Below are 16,048 nucleotides of genomic sequence, written 5' to 3'. Positions count from 1 at the left end.
ACCTCGGCCTCCCCAGTTCTGGGATTCCGGGTGTGAGCCACTTAGCCTGGTCTGCTTTTGAGGATTAAATGAGATAGGGCACCTGAGGCCCCTAGAGCAGAACCTGACACTTGGCAGGGACAGTAGCCCTTTGGGGTGCGGAGAATGGCCCCATGGGTGGGGGTGGGAGGACCCTGGCCATGCAGTGAGGTCTGTTGCAGCACTGCCAGGAAAGCTCTCACTTCCTGGGGGTCAGCACCCCCAGGAGCTTCCCCTTCAAGGTCCCGCAGCCAATGATGAATTCCACTCCGGCCAAGCAGAAAATCTGATCCGAGGCCCCTAAGGAGGCGGAGGGACCCCTGCCCAGAGAACCCAGGCTCCTGCCTTCCTTCTCCTGTCCTCCCTGAGGAGGGAGAGCACAAACCTGAAGTGGAATCTGCACGGATTGGACTTTGAGGTACAGCCTCTGAGAAGAAAGGAAAGGATTTAGTGTTTGTGGTTAGTGAAAGAAATTCTGGGGACAGTGGGGGCTCAGTGGTTGCTTGACGGAGGCTGGAGATGTTCCTCTGTCTCCAAACATGTATTTCATGATCTGTCATGGTTTTAGGATCCCTAGAATTCCATTATTGCTGAGCTCATCCCTAGATTAAACATTGCCCACTCCTGCATTCTGTTCTTTTCAAACTAGAGGAGTGACATATTAAGCCATGAATGTGTGAACTAATTTATGACAGGGTCTGGGGTGAGGCATGCTCAAAGCACACCGAGGAAGGGCAGGAGAGGCCCAGGAAGGGGTAAGGGGAAGGTTGGGGGGTAGGGAATGATGCCTAAGGCAAACTTTGCCTGCTCTGGCTGGCTCTTGGTGATAATCTATTTAAAGGCCTCCCCTGGCTGTTCTCGTTGATGTAGATCCATTTGAGCAGTTTCAGGGCTGCAGTCTTTATTTAATGCAGCTCCGAGCCTGATGCGCAGGGCCCAGAGCTGAGCGGAGGCTGGCTCCTGGCGATGCTTAATAGCAAGGTGAGAACACGGAGCTCCTGAGTAGGGGAGGGGCGATGTCAGGCAGCAAGGGCTGGGCCGGCTGTGCTCCACAACCTGCTCCTTGCTGCTGCTGGGAGGATGGAGCAGGCTGGAGGGGAAATTCCCACCCCAGAGTCAGCACTTAGGAGAAGGGAATCTCAATGTCAAATGAGCTGGTGATTTGGTGGGATGGGAGAGGCTTTATTGAATAGTGGCTGAGGATAAGCCAGCATGACTTCAGCAAACAAGAAATATGTTAGCTCATGGAGCCATCTAGCTTCAAGTACGGCTGAATCCAGGACTCCCTGTGAGAACATCTAACAGTTCCTGAGACCACATGCTTCCTGTTGAACACACTGGGGGAGCATGTCTGGGGCCAGGTATTCCCTGCAAAAGTCCCAAGTTCCTTTCTGATTGGTCTGGCTTGGGTCACATGCCCCTTCCCTAAACCAAACACTGTGGCCAGGAGGATGGGATACGCTGATTGTCTTGGCCCACTCCAAAGGACCAAGTGAAGTGGGGAGGGGGGTCAGTTCCATCCAAGCCTCACAGAGGACAGGAGGCCTCGGAGCAGGGCCGGCCTAGGAAGCAAGCAGACACCGGCTCACGGCAACACCGAGCCTGTGTCCACACACCTCATCCAGCGTACCCCTCTCAGCTGCCTCTGCAGATACTTCTTCAGATGAGAGCACTGAGGTAGAGGGACTTGCCCAACACCCAGAGGGGGAGTCCAGCTAAAACAGAATCCAGATAAAAGATTCTATTTTATTCTAAGTTCTTTCCAGCGCCTCCTGGTCCAGCTGGCGCCGATCCCCTGTCCCACGTTCCCTGCCCCTGATATTCCAGAGTACTTGGACTCCTAGATTTGGGACCTGAAAAGGATCTTAGAGTTTGTTGTCTCCAGTCTCTTCGAGTAATGCACCCAGGGCCACACAGCCCACGAATAGCAGAATGGGGACTAGAATCCACATCTAATAGGACAGCTTGTCACTTACCTTGTGTCTGCCTTACTGCTGGGGAGTCTGGTCTTAACTGTGTGGCCCTGGTCTCCATCTGCTTGCCAGCCTTAGTTTCCCACCTCCCCATGGTGAGGGTGTGAGGGTATCCCCGAGGGCCCCCAGAACTCCCCAGGCTCAGCCCCTGACGGATGGTCTGCGCTTTCCTGGGTCTCCATGCTGCCGCAGTTTGCATGTCTTACTCCTCCTTGACATCATTTTCTTTCTAGATAATTGCTTTGTTCTAATTCTTTAGAGGCAATTTTCTTCTGTTACTTTATTTCTACAGTTAACACCCTCCAATTAATTTCATAGCTCTTGAAAGTTCTCACATAAGTTGCCCTCACAAACCCTTCCAGTTTAACCGTCGCGTGCAACAGCAGCGTCTCCGACAACACAGTCATCTATTCATGCCTACTGCATCCGAGCACATCGGCTGCATTTGATCTTCATAATAACCTTAGGAGAGTAGCCTCCTTTTACAGAGAGGGAAAATTCAGACTCAAAGAGGTAAAGAAGTCTGCTCCAGGACTGTAGTACAGGCGAGCTGGGATTTGAACCTCCAACTCCAGCTGCTGGCCTCAATCAACAGCAGCTCCAGATTCAGGGGGGAGCGCATGGTGGCTGTCAGCTCCCGGGTACACATCTGTCCTACTGGGGTGGCCCCAGAGTGAACTTGGTGGCCCCGCTGGCTCTACCCCTGGCGGTTCCCTGCAACCTGCCCCTGGATCCTACACAGAGAAGCTTCCCTGGCAGGCAGGAGGAAATGAAATCCAGGCGAAACACAGGGTCTCAGCGTCTGAGCACGGATGGGGAAAAGACAGTCGTGGTTACAGCATCTCTAGAGGAGAGGAGGAAAAAAACCTAACACCAACTATATTTGCAGAGAAATAATAAATGATTTCAAATTCTATTTTCCTGTCTCTCTCAGTACATCTCCCGGTGCTATTTTATCTAGTAAATAGGAGGCCTAGTTGTTATTCTCAATTACGATATTAATTCTCCCGGTGACCCTGGGCAACTTACCTCCCTTCTCTGAGCTGGTTTCTCTATCTATCACCACCCGCTCAAGGACAGAAAGATGTTCTCACAGGAAGGAAGCTCCCTGTGTCTGCAACAGGCCTGGGCCCTCATTTACCCAGCAGGTGCTGCTGGTGTGGGCCGGGGTGGCCTGCAAGGGGTGGATGGACTGCAGTCCCCGGTGCCTGCTCTCAACCTCTCTCTCCTTTTTCTAACCACAGACCTGACCCTCCCGACCGTGTTCGCACTTGTTAGTTCGCACAGATCCTTCTGCCAACCTCCCTGTCCTGTTAGATTCTGGAATTTTCCCCTGCCCCTTCCTCCCAGAGTTGGGGGAAGGGTAGCAGCAAACCCCAGCTGGGCAACAACTTCCGCCGCCATGTGCTTGGTTCGATACTGTTTTCCTGTTTTTCCAGCCATCTCCCTCCTTGGGGGGGAGGTTGCCACGGGCGATCGGCCCAGCCTGTGTTTACCTCCGCACTCTGCGCCTCCTCTCCTGCATCCCGCAGGGGCTCCCCAGCCATCTGGAATGGGGCCCACAGCTCCCCTCTCCCCCACGTGCCAGCCGAGAAGGCCAGTTTGAGCACCGCGTGGGAGGCCTGAGCTTCCTGCCAACATGGCAACTGAATTTGGAAAACAGCTCATCACCAATGAAGAAAAAAAACAAAAAACAAAAAACAAATAATGAACTGCAGAGACCCCAGGCTGGGGTTCGGCAAACACCGATGGAAACAAGTACCCTGTGAAAAAGTCTAATGATTTTTGCTCTTGTTCAGAACTGAAGACTAATTCTAAAATATTGGTCGTCCGGAAAGAAAGGTTCTGGGTGGGGCTGCAAGCTAGTTCCAGCCCGCAGGAGACACAGGACTTTGCAGCCCGGGGGAGACTCTGAGCGCTCACACATACAAAGCGTACCTGGAGGACCCTGGATAGACAGTGCTGTGAGGCAGGCAGGATGCGTGGACCTTGGTTGCTGCTTTTAATGGAGAAGGAAGCTCAGGCTCAGGGACATGATCATTTCTGGGCAGATCTGGGTCCTCATCTGTGATAGTCTGAGGGTCCCATCGTAGCTTAGGGAGGACTTCAGGTCATATTTGTACCAAATCCTCTCCTGAACCCTAAGGCGACAGTTAAAATATTTAACAACCCGAGGTGCCAGGGCGCCGAGCCAGCGGGTCTGTGGCCAGACCAGCCACTGGAAAGGGCAGGTCCCGGAGGCCCTGGAGGCTGGGGGTAGGGGCGGAGTGGCCAGGACAGAGAAGCAGAGGCCTCTGGGGCCAGAGGCAGCAGCTACTCACTACCTGGGATGGAAGCGATTTAATATTTTAGCAGCTGGCTTGACCCACCAAGTGCCCCGGGTGGTTGTCAGCGCTGCTCCAACCAGCACCTGGCTATGACCCAGCACGCATCTTCCATAGCAGCGAAGTCAAACCTGCCTCGCTGTGTGGCTTCTGGGCCTCATTTCCACAGGCCTGGGGGGCCTCGGGGAAGGTGGGATGAGAGGCTCTGCGGTCATCTTCCGGTGCTCTGTGCAGTTAAGAGGACCCTTGTCCAGTGCTTGGCCTAGAGCCTGGCATGAGGCTACTGCTCAAGAAGGGTTCACTGCACTTAAAATTTCCAAACCTGCGCTTCTGGCCTGCCCCTGCCCCTGCCCCTCTCTTGTGAGAAAGATGACCATCAGGTCAACAGGCAGCATCTGCACATCCAGGCAGAGCACCGCGGCTGTGGCCACCGCTGCCCCCCAGCCCAGGCCTCATTTCAGGAGCAGTCTTGCAGCCAGCTGGTGAAGCCCCGCTCACAGGACAGAGTCCTTTCTTGGGACTACGTCTTGTATGAGAAAGCAAAGATGCCTTCACAACCTGGCTCATTCACCTGCTGAGCCCCCACCCCCCGCAGCTAGGATCTGGGGTCCTGGCCAGACCTCACACCCACCTAGGATGAGACAGGGTGTGGCAGGAGAAGGGACCCAGGCTTTTTGAAGGAAGCCCTTCCATAGCAGAACCCTGAGCGGTATTGGGGTCTCCTGAGGAGCCGCCTACAAGAAGCATTCTCCTGTGAACTCGAGTCGTCTCCACCTGCGCTTTTCAGAGCCAGCCCTGTTCCTCTGCAGGAGGCTTGCTCCTCACCCCATCGTGGGTCACTGCTGATGGGGACTGCATCGACTTCTGGGTGGTCCCAGCCAGGCACAGGGAAAACGGGGAAGAACTTGACCAGATGTCTTTTCTTCCTCCCATCCACCAGGAAGCTCCGCAGAGGACTTTCAAATTCCATGGGCGGACAGCAGCCAGGCCTCCCAGCGTGGATGAGCCCCGGGGCCTCACAGAAGACTGGGAGGGAAGTGGGTTGGAGATGGGGGGCGGAGGAGGGAATGGTGATCTTGGAGGGAACATTACAGAGTGGCTCCTCTGGTCTCTGGCCAAGACAACCACCTCCTCTCCCGGCTGCAGTCAAAGAGTGGGTGGCCCTGCAGCTCCTGCATCAGAGGCACCTGGGCATATGCTTGTTAAACATGCAGACTCCAGGCACCGCGTCTGTCCTGCCAAGTGAGCATCGCTGGGGCAGGGCCATGAAAATGACCTTTCAAAAAATGACTGCAGCGCTCAATGCTCTTGCTTCGAAACATTTGAGAACAACTCCCTTAGACTGAGATGTCATGCTTCTTGGGCCGGAATTCCCCTTCACTTCCTCCTCCTCCCCTACCCCAGACTGCCTGGGCTTGAGTCCCATTCTGCCACTTAAAGCTGTGGGAGTTTGAGTGTTTCCCATCCGTGCCTCAGCTGCCTCATCTGTGAAATGGGAGAGAAGTAGAACCCACCTCCTCTTTGAGCCCTGCTTCCAAGAGAGCAGAAGGCACCTTGCCTTATGGCTCCCTGAGAGCAGCTCTGATAGAAGCTGTTACAGAAGGGAACCCGTCCCTGCCTCACCCTGGTGCATGGGGTCATCAGGCACCAGGTGGTGGCATTGGTTGGGGTGAGAAAGGCTCTGCACCCCTAACACAAGGGCTCTAGACCTGGCTTCACCCCGTCACACCTGTATGATCCATTCTCAGTGCTGGGACACAGCTCTTCCAGACAAGCAAGGCCCCTGTTTTCAAGGTGTCAAGACACAGACAACAAACTCACAAACAAACCAGTGAAACAAACGGTGATAACTGTTGCGAAGGCAATTGAAAGACCCCAATGCCAAGTTACCGGCATGGTGCAAATAGTGGCAGAGTGTCCTGGACAGAGAGAACAGCAAGTGCAAAGGTCCTGGGGCAGGAATGGATGCAGAGTGCTAAGGGGACAGAAAGAAGGCTGCTGTGCTGGAGCATCCCCAGGGAGGAGCAGTGGGGTTGAGGGAGGGGGTGAGTTCAGAGAGGCAGCCCGGCAGATCTTGCAGGGCCTATGGAGCTTATTCTAAGTGTGATGGGCAGCTTCTCCCAGCTGGGAGAATTAAATGGAGTAAATGAAGCACAGTGCTTGCACCAGGGTCGGGTACTAGGTGACTGCTCTCTGTGTCCTCACCCCATGACAGACGCACCATGGCTGAGACATTAGGGTTACATGGTGACTTGGAGCCTCAGGTCCTGTAAGGAACTGCCTGGATGCAACTTCAGATCGTTGGGTGGGATCCATTCAAAGACGTCAGGAGGTGTTTATTCAGATCACTGGCTTCTCTCTGCACCGCCCCCCCCCACCCCGCCCCCAACCCCACCATCCCCCACCACGGGGCCACGGTAAAGCGGTTCATCTGTTTCCTCAAACCTGAAACACAGCTGGGCTTTTCAGGGCTCTAAGGCCCCCGAGTGTGGTGGGTGCCCCGGAGAAGGACAGGGCAGCGACGTGTGGGGATCTGGCCCTCTCCCGCTTGCAGGTGTGGCTGGCGTACGCGTTGGGAGCGCCTGCTTGCCCCTCCTCCGGGGGGGAAGGACTGGCCGTCGTCCCTGCCCCGGGGGTGCGGGTGCGCCGAGCCCTCGGGAGGCCTGGCTCTGGTGTGGGCTGCGGGGAGAAGGCGCGGGAAGGAAGGAAGGAGACGAAGCGGTGCGGGAGGGAGGCGGCCGTTGCCATGGAAGGAGCTGCAAGGTATTCTGGGACCAGAATTCTCTCTGCAGAGGGCCGGGTCGGGGGCGGCCGGCTGGGGAAGGCGAGGGGAAAGCCAGTGCCATTCCTTTGTCCTTGGCGCTTCTCAGCCTCCCTGCAGACCGCGAGCGGAACCCCCGCACCCCCGGGGCTGGCCCCTGGCCTCCCGCCCCAGCCCGGCCGGCGGCCCCTCCCTGCTCCGCTGTCCGCCTTGGGTACAGAAGCGGCGAGTGGTCCCTTTCCAGGAGGCCTGTTTACCAGCACGACAAGAGCAAATTAGTGCGCTTAAGAGGCATTCAGCGTTTATCCCGGCAAACATGCGCAGCGCGAAGGGGGCCTGCGAGGCCTGCTCCCCGGAATCTGCTGAAATGGGGTCTGCTGTGCATCTTAATCGACTTCCTTCCACCCATCACATTAAATGCATTTAATCTACTCTTGCAAATGGCTAATTTTGAAAATCCGCTTATCAGAATTAGGTCCTCAACATCCATATTTATTTACTTTTCATTTTCATAATCTTTTTTTTTTTTTCCTTGTGTGTGACTGAATTCCATTTACTATTGTCTGGCTCGCTCTCACACGTCCCGGGGGGCCGGGGCAGGGGACAAGGGCCAGGTTAGGAGCAAACTGGAAATGGAAACCTGGCAGGGATGAAAGGCATGGGCTCGGGATTTGAGGATTGGGAGGCTCTTCCCGGGTGGCAGCATCTTCAGGAAATCACCAAGAGCTGAGGCTTGAGCAGAGCAGGTTTAAAAAGGCGATGAGGAAGTCTTGCTGAATCCCAGGCGCCCGGAGCCTGCCTGGCAGGAATCAGCGGCCGTGTCAGAAAGTGGTTGGGATCAACTGTCTTCCCCAGCGCCCCCGGTGCCAGGCTCCGCGCTAAGCGCTTCACGTGGACCAGCACTCATGCTCACGCCAGCCCTGCTCAGTGAATGCCAGGCGCGTCTCGCAGACAAGAAGACTCCTGCTGTGGCTTAGACCCACATTTACATCCAGACTGCACGTCCTCCTCTGCAGCATGTTGTCAGGCGTGCAAGGCACGTTTTTCCTATGAGTGTGTAAGAAATACAGGTTTGTGTGTGCAGGACCCAGGCCTGTGAGAAACGCAGACTCAAGGGAGAGAAGGGTGTTCAGAATCTGGAAGATGGCTCTCCAGGTCACAGCCTGTGCAGCCTCAAGCGTGGATTCCGCATGTGTCCTCCCTCACCACGTTTGGGCTCTGCAAGTTTGCTAAGAGTCGCTACAGAGCTAGGAAGCTGCCAGGCCTCTTGGCCTCTAAAGGACTTAGCACTCAATGTTAATTTTGTTGTTGCCAGTCCCCTAATGAGCTGATCTGGCACACATCTAGAGCAAAAACCTGAATTTCACTTCGTTTAATTTACTTTCAACATTGGCTGGGCACCTCCTATTGGCCAAGTGATGTTCTGCAGAATACCTGGGTGGAAGGATAAATCCGATCTGTTTCTAGCCTTGGGAAGCTCACATTTACTGGATTTTACAAGAAAGGCTCAGAACAACAAAGTGTTAACAGATGCATACCAGACAATTTTATTCTCCCAAAGAACTGCTAAGTTATGTTGTAGCCATCTTAGATTTCCAGATCTAATGGGAATTCTAAAGCATAAGGCATTAATTGCATCTTGGTGGTTGAGATTAGGACTGAATTGTCTGCAGACTTGAACTGAGACCTGCAGTTCTGCCGCCTTCACTGTACAACCCTGGGCACATTGGACCCTCAGTATCCTCATCTGTGTAATGGGGGTTATATAAATATCTACCCATAGGGCTCTGAAGATCTAAATTAATGCTGTAGGTGGAGCTTTTAGCGAGGTATCTGACAAAGGCCTACACCTAACAACTAAATAGTAAGCATTATGATACATAATCATTTACTCAATCAAACTCAGCAAATAGGATTCAAAGACAGAAATAAACATTGATCAAGTGTTTTCCAACGTTCCGAGTATGTTCGTGAGGCACCTGGAAAGCTAACGAAGCAGTCAGTGGGTCTTCAGGCCCTGCTGCCAGGTGCTGGCTGAATGGCAAGGTAGACCAACGATTTACTGGGACCCTTCCCTCGTTTCTCTGGCCCCCACCTTTTCCCCTTTCGACTTCCTGCCTCTCTCTAGAATTACACGATATGCCAAAGTAAATTCCCTCAGACTTGCAAATAGCCTATACTTAATCCCCCCCACCCCGCCCACCTGAGGATAAAAACTCCTTGCAGAAGACAAAATTTCCTCCCATCCCGTGTTAGGGATGTGTGGGCGCATGTCTGCAGGAAGGGGAAGCCGTGGGAGTGTGTGTGTGTGTGTGTGTGTGTGTGTGTGTGGATGCAGGAAGGAAGCGGGCGGGTGTGTGCGCAGGGAGACACCTGTGCGTTTGAGCGTGGGGATTTGTGAATGAACGAGCCTGTGTGTGTGCGGGGACTGGGTGTGTGGAAGGGGCGGTGGCCCAGAGAAAACCCAGCTCCTCCAGCACTCACTCTGGATCAGGACCCCTTCCATCTGAGGGAGCCGAGTAACGTGGGTGGAGCGGGCCATTGGGACAGCTCACGCTCTCTAAGGTGAGGTCAGAGAGAGAGACTGCAGGACCAAGGGCCCAGATGGGCAAGAGAGTGGAAGGTCGGCCACCAGGCCATGTGGGGTGTTCTGGGTGGATTTGAGTGTGTGTTTCCCAGGTGGTGGATGTGGACTGGCTTTGGAGATGGGCAAGCTGGCAGGTGAGGGGACAGAGCTGAGTGGATACCAGAGAGGATGACCCACTCAGGGATTCTGCCAGCCGTGTCTGGGGCTGCAGGCACAGTGGTTCCAACAGAGCAGCAGGAGTGGACAGAGGTCACAGAGGGAAAGGAAAACAGTCCCAGAGAGAGGGTCGACTCTGTTCTCAGACTGAGGAGGCCGGGAAGGGAAAGGCGGGGGCGGGGCGAGGGTCTGCAGCAACAGAGCTGGCAGGAATACCGGGACATCACAGTATTGTTTGTTGATTTTGAAAGCTGAGTTGCATTTGAGAGATGAGGTTATGTGCCAGCGGAAAGAAGCAGCTCCCGTATCAGTAGAAGACACCAAAGCTGGAAAAGGAGGATCTCCCAGTGAGAGCGGGCAGCCAGAACAGGAGGCTCTGCCTGAGACCCCCTGACTTTCGCATCTCCCTTGAGGAAGAGACTTCAGTTCTTGTCCCCACAAGCACAGGAGTCTCCCAAGATGCAGCTTCTTGCTCTAAGGCTCTGGCTCAAGCAGAATGAAAACCTCCTTCTCTAGGTTCCTTTAGCAGAGTAGGGCCAAATTTTGTTATTTTTATTTTTATTTTATTTTATGTATGTATTTATTTTTTGAGACAGAGTCTTGCTCTGTCGCCCAAGCTGGAGTGCAGTCGCGTGATCTCGGTGTGTATGTGTGTCGGTGCAGGAAGGACGATTGCTCACTGTAATCTCTGCCTCCTGGGTTCAAGCGATTCTCCTGCCTCAACCTCCCGAGTAGCTGGGATTACAGGCATCCCACCTGTACAGCCACCACGCCCAGCTAATTTTTTGTATTTTTGGTAGGGATGAGGTTTTGCCATGTTGGCCAGGCTAGTCTTGAACTCCTGACCTCAGGTGATCTGCCCGCCTCGGCTTCCCAAAGTGCTAGGATTACAGGTGTGAGCCACCGCACCCAGCCCCCAATTAAAACAAAAATTGTTTTGTGCACGTGTGTGTGCACACACAGACACTCCTGCCTCTTGTTTGAGCCTTTGGGAGCCCTAAGAGCTTCTTTCCCTCATCCATTCTGCCCCACTGTCTTTCTTGGCCAAGTCATTTTTGTTCGCGAATGACAGAAAACCCTTTCCAAATGGCTTATGCAAACAAGGAAATGTGTTGGCTTGCGTAATTAAAAAGCTCCAGGGTAGTCTTCAGGCACAGCTGGATCCAGGACTCAGATGGGGTTTTCAGGACCCAGCTTCTCCCTCTCTTTGGTGCTGTTGGACCAGTTTCAATCTCAGGCTGGGCGTGGGGAACCTCAGAAGCTCTGCACTCCCCACTGTGGCAGCAAGATGGCTGCTACACCTCACACTCCCCTCCTGTTGGGGCCAACTTTGAAAGGAAGAGCAGAGGCTGATGGGGAATCTCTTGGCTAGAACTGGACCAGGGACCCCTTTGCACGCCAATCACTCTCTGCCAGGGGTGCGAAATGGTGATCTTCTGGGGCCCCTGCCCACCCCCAGAGCCCAAAGTGGAATATGACAGCGGGTGAAGGACAATGGATGGCCAAACCCAGATGCCACTGCAGCCACGGAGGACACGCTCAGGATGCCAGGCACCGATGGGTCCACCACCCAGGGTGTGCAGCCTCTCTCGTCACACTCCTCTCCTTTCCCAGGCAGCTGGTGAGGCAGTGGGGCCTCTGACTGGGAACCCAGCTTGTTTGTTACAACTCACATGTGATGAAGGGAAAAAGGAAAAGTGAGAAGAAAATGCAAGAGGTCGGAAAGTGGTCCTGTGGGCAGCGGTGGCCATTTATCATTTTCTGGGTGCTCAGAGTCCACCCTTTTCATGGATATCACCCCAAATCTCCCTCTAGATCTGCACAATCCAGCCACCCACCTCCCAGGGCAGAAGTGAAAGCACCAGGCTCCCCCTGCTGCACCCCAGATGCAGCCAGGGTGGAGGTGTCCAGCCTGAGCTCTCCCATCTGATGCCTGCTCCTGGGACGCTGACTCTGGAGCGGGCATCTCAGGTCCCACAGGGACAGCAGGACGGCCTGCCCCACCTCTCCCCGCTCTGGCCACAACAACGCCCAGACAGGGATGTTCTGGCTTCCTGTCACTCCCTGCCCATCTCCAGGCCTGGTTTCTCAGCTTCCTCCTGATTTAGGGAGGCCCCAACAAGCATCCAAGAGTGTCCTTTTCTTCCATTTGCCTCACAGCATCCTCTTGACATTCACAAAACTCAGGTTTCTGTCCAGCCAGGGCCAGCTCACTCCCAGGGCACCAGCCATGTCCACTCCAGGCCTGTCTAAGAGGAGGCTACACCCAGCCCCAGAGGTGAGAGCATTTCACCACCCCTTCCCTGGGCACTCCCTTCTGGCCCTTACGGGACCCCCGTGGAGGTGGCCGCTCTCAGACACTGTGACGCCCTCACGGCCAAGGTCAGAGAGCCTCTTTCAAGGACCTTCCCCTCTCTGGACTTTGCCGACAGTCCTAGTTTCTAGTCTGAGTGATAGGCTCGTTCCTGACTCATTGGTGGGACCCTGGCAAGGTGCTCGGTGAATGAGCTCACTCACGTTGACGTTTCAATCAGCATGTTTATCTCCCACCCACCCACCCCTGCACTAACCGAATTTTTTCTCCTGCCCTGAGGGTGTCTTTCCTCTCCCAGCCACACACCATGCGTGACTCACTTGCTGCAGAATCAGGCATTCAGGCTGCAGAGGCTCAGCGTCAAGGCTCAAAAGCCTCTGGAAGGAGATGCCAATGGATGTGGAGGGGGCTCATGTTCGCAGACAACAAGCCCAGCGGGGGCTGGGGGAGACGGCAGGTGGGAGGGCTGGGAAAGTTGTGTGCCCCATTTCACCCCAGCACCCCCTTCCTTTTTTCTCCTCCAGGAGCACCTCCAGGTGGTCATCTGGAAGCTGAGTCTCTCTGAGGGCCTCTGTAGTCACCAATGGTCACAAATGGCCAGCGGTCACTCATTTCCCATCAGCGTTCTGGATAGGAGTGATGCTATCCGAGCCCCTGGAATCGTAGCATCACCTGACTCAGGCCATCCTCGGGGTGGGACATGTAGAAGGTGACAGGGCATAAGGACAAGGAGAAAGCCTTGTCCTGCCCCAGGCGATGTGGGAACCACCGTGAAATCGCCCACAGGACATAGCACCTGGCCACAAAGCCAGAGTCAGCCCTACCCATCTAGGGAAATGGTGGGCTGCCTTTGAGACCAACATCCGTTTCCTGACTCTGGGGGTTACCCCGTAGATGATACCACAGGAGATGACAGTGCGCTCATGGTGTGGCTCAACAGATCCACATTCACCTTGCTCAAGGCCCCTGCCCCTGGAGTGAGACTGTGCCTGTTTATCAGTGGATGGGCGTGAGCTGCAGTGAGTGTGGGGGGCCAGGTTGCTCGCTGGGGGAGGGAAAGTTCCGGAAAGGACAGCACAGACACGGAGCCCCTGTGGTCCAGGAAGCTTTTCCTAGAAACTCCCAGGCCAGACGTGTTCAACTCTGCTGCCCAAAGCTTCTCAAAGATGTGCTGGAGTTTCCCAGAATGAGATCAATTTGTCCACCAGACCATAAGCTCCCTGTGCGTGCTTTATCTCACCACTGGCAGCCCAGGGCCCCGCAGAGAACTGCCACTCAGTAGGTCTTCATTGATATTCGCTGAAGAAACAAGTCTGCCCCTAAACAGAGAAGGTGGCAAGGTAGTTACTGTCTGGCTTGGAGATTATGTATGAGTTGATTGGTCACGTCAAAAGTCAAAATTAAATCTATCCAGATGCCACAGTTAAAAGGACCCAATGATGTATTGGTCTGGTGATTTCTTTTGTGAAAACAGCTCTAAAGCGTTATCCATTTTTCTCTCAGAGCTCACTGTAAATATGTCCATTTTGGACTTTAGAATTTATTTTAGGGCTCCCACAGTATCTTTGCTCTCTGAGACTTGCAATGGCTCTGGGCTAAAAGCAATAGCCAACTTCAGAAGGGGAAGGAGAAAGGCTCTGCGTCGCAGATCGCAGCCTCCAAAAGGGGAAAATTTTCCAGAGACCTCCGGTGGTGGCTCTGGCAAAGTTCCCTTCTGTCTGGGGGCCATCTCAGGCCCCCTTTCATCCAAGGAAGCAAACATTTCTGCACAAAAACAACCCCCAGCCACAAAGCCAGAAGCTTTCTGAGCATGTGGGTCAGTCGGAATGCCTCAGCAGTAATGAGTAACATTGAATAATGCTTGAGCAAAGTTTCCCAGCAGCGGGGCGGAGGCCCTGGGTTCGCCGGGTGCACTGCAGGCCCTTGGTCCTGGCCCCAGGGCTGCTCTTGGAGGATGGAGGAGCATGCAAACAGCACTTTAAGTCATCATCACTGATCCTTTGTGTTCCTCTGTATCAGAAAAAATACTCTAGCACAGCAAACCTGTGATTTCTCCAACATTCTTATTCAAGATGAGGAGAAACTAGGTATTTAAATGAACTGAAACAAGTAAGTAAATAATAGCGCGTGTGGTACATGGGTATAGCGAAAATCATTAGTGTACCATGTAAATGACTAAAGTTTGGGAGGTGTGGCTTTTTGTCACATTGCCGTGGTCCTCAGCATGAAAGCACACACACTCTGAGCTCCCTGCTTCTGCCTTCTGTGATCAATATTTCTAAAGCCCATGGGCAGCCAGAAATCAGAGTACAATAAATATGTGCAATGGAATGCAGAGGGAGGGTGTGGTGAGGATGTTTTTTGGTCTCAATAACATTTTTTTCTTTGGTCTCTTCTACAAAGTAGAAGGTCACTAATCCATGAATTACAGATCAAAAGGAAGCTTTGAGACCATGTGGTGAAATCAAGTCCTCTCACCCTATTTCACAGACGAGGAGACTGAGTCCCAGAAGAGAAGGGGACTTGCCTAAGATTATACAGCAAGTGAGAACTGGCCCTAGAAAGCAATTTTTAGATCAAACACAACAGCCTGAATTCCTGGACGTGTAACACATGCCTACAAATCAATAAGAAAGAACCAGTTGAAAAACGGGGTAAGGATTTCAGAGAAAATACAAACATCATTTAAATATCAGAAAAGATGCTCAACTCCGGGCATAATAGACACACACATTAAAATTATACTGACACATCTGCTTCTAGCTATGATGGACTAGCCTGCATCAGACCAATCACCCTGCTGGGAACAATTAGGAAGGCTGGATGAAATACTACAGAAACAGCTGTTTGAAGATACTGGAGAGGCGCCAAGGCTCAGATCCCAGAGAGGAGGGAAGCTCACAGAGGGGAGCCTGCTGTTCGGCAGAGCTCTGTCCCCTGCGGTGTTTGCCACTTCTGAGCAGTGCCTGAGAGGCTGAGAAGCACTTTAGCCATCTCATGGGGCTGGGGAGACAAAAACTGGAGTCCAGGGCCTCTTGAGAAATAAGGACCCTATCTATATACCCATGTTCAGAACAGCACGACAAAATAGCTTAAAGGCAGAAGCAACTCAAACGCCCATCGACAGATGAAAAAGGATAAACAAAATGTGGCATATACACTCAATGGAACATTACTCAGCTTTAAAAAGGAAGGAAATTCTGACACACGGTACGATGTGGATGAACCTAGACAACATTATGCTAAGTGAAGTAAGCCAGTTGCATGAAGACAAATACTGCATGGTTCCACTTATGTGAGATACTCAGAGTAATCACCTTCATAGAGACAGAAAGTGGAATGGTGGTTGCCAGGGGCTTGAAGGAGGTGGAATTAGCAGTTAGTGTTTAATAGATGTGGAGTTTCAGTTGGGGATGATGGAAAGAGTTCTGGAGATGGATGGTGCTGATGGCTGCACAACAATGTGAAGGTACTTAATGCACTGAGATACACACTTAAACAGGGTTAAGATGATAACTCCTATGTTATGTGTATTTCAGAACAATTTTTCAAAAAGCAAGAACGTTGGTAAATAGCCTAGGCTTTCATCTGGGATCCCAAAGCACTATACCCTAGTGTATAGTGTTTTGTATAGTATATACCCTAGTGTACAGTGCTTTGTATAGTAACTAACCTAGAAGTAAGTTAGCCAGAACGAAACCAGCCCTTTCAGGGACTGCAGGCCTGTTTCAAATCATCTTAACTCCTGATTGAATAAATGCAATTTAAGATTGATGGTGCCCCTGGCTTAGCAGAAGTTAAAGTAAATCCTCCCTGGAGGAGGAGAACAGCATCCAGAGCCTCAAATTACCTTTTCCATGTTCATTTATTATGTCTGATATTCAGTGAAAAACAGAAATGCAGAAATACAAGAAC

General features: G+C 52.9%; 1 long non-coding RNA gene across 1 annotated transcript; it reads right to left on the bottom strand.

Annotated features, from left to right (window-relative positions):
* Positions 1-962: 962 nt before the first annotated feature.
* On the bottom strand, positions 963-7,082 carry LOC129059645 (uncharacterized). The gene is made up of 3 exons (XR_008525676.2): positions 6,761-7,082; positions 3,930-4,132; positions 963-2,793 (listed from the first exon to the last, which is right to left on the bottom strand). It is a non-coding gene; the product is annotated as an uncharacterized LOC129059645 (long non-coding RNA).
* Positions 7,083-16,048: the final 8,966 nt, after the last annotated feature.

Source organism: Pongo abelii, chromosome 4 (assembly GCF_028885655.2).
Source record: "Pongo abelii isolate AG06213 chromosome 4, NHGRI_mPonAbe1-v2.0_pri, whole genome shotgun sequence".
NCBI classification, from domain to species: domain Eukaryota; kingdom Metazoa; phylum Chordata; class Mammalia; order Primates; family Hominidae; genus Pongo; species Pongo abelii.
Note: the sequence above shows the minus strand (reverse complement) of the source record. Positions and strands in the feature narration are given on the sequence as shown.